The sequence below is a fragment of the Micropterus dolomieu genome, linkage group LG23, assembly GCF_021292245.1.
Source record: "Micropterus dolomieu isolate WLL.071019.BEF.003 ecotype Adirondacks linkage group LG23, ASM2129224v1, whole genome shotgun sequence".
Taxonomy (NCBI): domain Eukaryota; kingdom Metazoa; phylum Chordata; class Actinopteri; order Centrarchiformes; family Centrarchidae; genus Micropterus; species Micropterus dolomieu.
The window spans coordinates 34,900,316-34,903,282 of NC_060172.1; positions in this window are offsets into that span (position 1 = coordinate 34,900,316).

Below are 2,967 nucleotides of genomic sequence, written 5' to 3' on the forward strand. Positions count from 1 at the left end.
TTTTTGTACACTAGAAAGATTAGGTCACCAAACCTATATAGAGCCCTAAACCCACACAATTAAAATCTTCTAAATTGATGTGTGGCTGACTGTTCTGACTGTTCAACCACCAAACAGTATTAAACTATTAAAGCTATAAGTATATTTTAACGCTGGATAGCATTATCGAGGAGTTTTGTGGTCAAACCAATGTCTGTAAAGATTCTGAGTCATCTATGGGATATCTAACAGCAATAGAGAAATTACATGTGGGTAAGCAGATAATCAGAGGTATGGGGAGACCTTGCCTAAATCAGTCTCTTTCAGCTTTATTTCAAGAATCCCTTACTTGGATGGCGGAAGAACTATTTCAGGGTTTTATTTCTGGCGTTTATGTCCCGAAACTAAACAAACTCTCCAAAATAAGAGCACACACTGTTTTACTGCATAGTACAGCCTTTCTGGTTTATAGTCTGAATAGCAGATATCAAATATGTTATAAAAAATAGCAATAATTATTTCAAGTAGTAATTTTTTCTACCTTTGAAATATACAGCAATGTGTAGTTACCTTCCATACCTTTGACTCCTGTTGCACTGTGTTTTGAAGTTGGATAGCTAACTTCAGCCAATCAGGTGTTTGTAGACTTTCATCTACATGACAAGCTTTGTTTGACTCCTTTTCACTTCTGCTGAAAACTACCCCATGGATTCAAAGGAAAACTCTATCAGCAAGATGCTCAATTACAGAGGGAGAGAGAGAGAGAGAAAGAGGGAGAAAGGGTGGGGTGTCTATGAGAAAGGATGACTGAATCATTGAGACTTTGAACCTGCCAGCAATCACAAGTGGGCAGCGGTGAGGGTTCAAAATAGAGCACACCTCTCTCTTTCTCTGCCAGTGTCTCACACAGACACACACATATACATGCAAACACATAAACACACAAATAGCAAATGTAAGACTTCAATGATGATCATTATTATTGGTGTGTATGTGTTTCAAGTCAACACAAATTTCCCTTCTACTGTAATTCCTCAAATAAACCAGCAGGAGGCCTCTTTGGTTTGTTTTTAATTCAATTCAATTTTATTTATATAGCACTAAATCACAACAACAGTTATTTCAGACTGCTTTTCATAAAAGAGCAGGTCTAGACCGTACTCAGTAATGTTATTTACAGAAACCCAACAGTTCCCACCAAGAGCAGCACTAGGCGACAGAGGCAAGGAAAAACTTCCTTTTAAGAGGCAGAAACCTCGAGCAGAACCATGGCTCAGGGTGGGCGGCCATCTGCCTCGACCGGTTGGGGGGGAAGGAAAGAGAGAGAGAGAGAGAGAGAGAGAGAGGGAGAGAGAGAGGGGAGGGAGGCAGCCTACACAATATACACACACAGAGACGGTAAAGGTGATGTTGCTATAGACTGAATGAATAATGATACAGATATTTAAAGTAGTGTTATTGATAACAATCGTAATGTTAATGATTATAATAACAATAATAATAATAGGACTAGTAACAATAGTTGTTGTAGCAGAGGGTGTCGAGCAGGAACACAGGGGCAGCAGGTGACCCGCAGCCACAGATCCAGACTCCACAGCTCCAGAGCCAGAAACACCTGCAGGAAGTGATAGAAGGAGAGAGGAGAGGGACGAGAAAGCACAAGACTACCGGAAAGGGGAGAAGTTGAGTTAGTAACATGCATTAATGGGATAAGGTTGCATACAGAGGGAGAGAAAGTAGAGGAGAGAGGAGCTCAGTGCATCATGGGAAATCCCCCGGCAGTCTAGGCCTATAGCAGCATAACTAAGGGATGGTTCAGGACTCTTCTGAGCCAGCCCTAACTATAAGCTTTATCAAAGAGGAAAGTCTTAAGCCTACTCTTAAATGTGGTGTCTGCCTCCTGAACCCAAACTGGAACCTGGTTCCACAGGAGAGGAGCTTGATAGCTGAACGCTCTGGCTCCTAGTCTACTTTTGGAGACTCTAGGAACCACAAGTAACCCTGCATTCTGGGAGCGCAGTGCTCTGGTGGGGTAGTAAGGTACTATGAGCTCTTTAAGATAAGATGGTGCCTGACCATTAAGAGCTTTGTAGGTAAGAAGAATGATTTTAAATTCTACTTTGGATTTGACAGGAAGCCAATGCAGAGAAGCTAAGACAGGAGAAATGTGATCTCTTTTCCTGGTTCCCGTCAGAACACGTGCTGCACCATTCTGGATCAGCTGAAGAGTCTTAATGGACTTTTTCGAGCAGCCTGATAATAAGGAATTGCAGTAATCCAGCCTAGAAGTAACAAATGCATGGACTAGTAAGATTACGTAGGTGAAAAAAGGCGGTCCTGGAAATTTCCTTAATGTGAGACTTAAACAACATGTCCTGATCAAAGATAACTCCAAGATTCCTCACAGTGGTGCTGGAGGCCAGGGCGATGCCATCAAGGGAAACCACATCTTTAGATAATGCGTCACAGAGGTGCTTAGGCCTCAGAACAATAACTTCAGTTTTATCTGAGTTTAACAACAAATGACAGGACATCCAGGTTTTAACATCCTGAAGGAGGCAGACACCATCTCCACATTTAAGAGTAGGCTTAAGACTTTCCTCTTTGATAAAGCTTATAGTTAGGGCTGGCTCAGGTTAGTCCTGAACCATCCCTTAGTTATGCTGCTATAGGCCTAGACTGCCGGGGGATTTCCCATGATGCACTGAGCTCCTCTCTCCTCTACTTTCTCTCCCTCTGTATGCAACCTTATCCCATTATTGCATGTTACTAACACAACTTCTCCCCTTTCTGGTAGTCTTGTGCTTTCTCGTCCCTCTCCTCTCTCCTCCTATCACTTCCTGCAGGTTTTCTGGCTCTGGAGCTGTGGAGTCTGGATCTGTGGCTGCGGGTCGCCTGCTGCCCCCGTGTTCCTGCTCGACACCCTCTACTGCAATGACTATTGTTGCTAGTCTTATTGTTATTATTGTTATTATAATCATTAACATT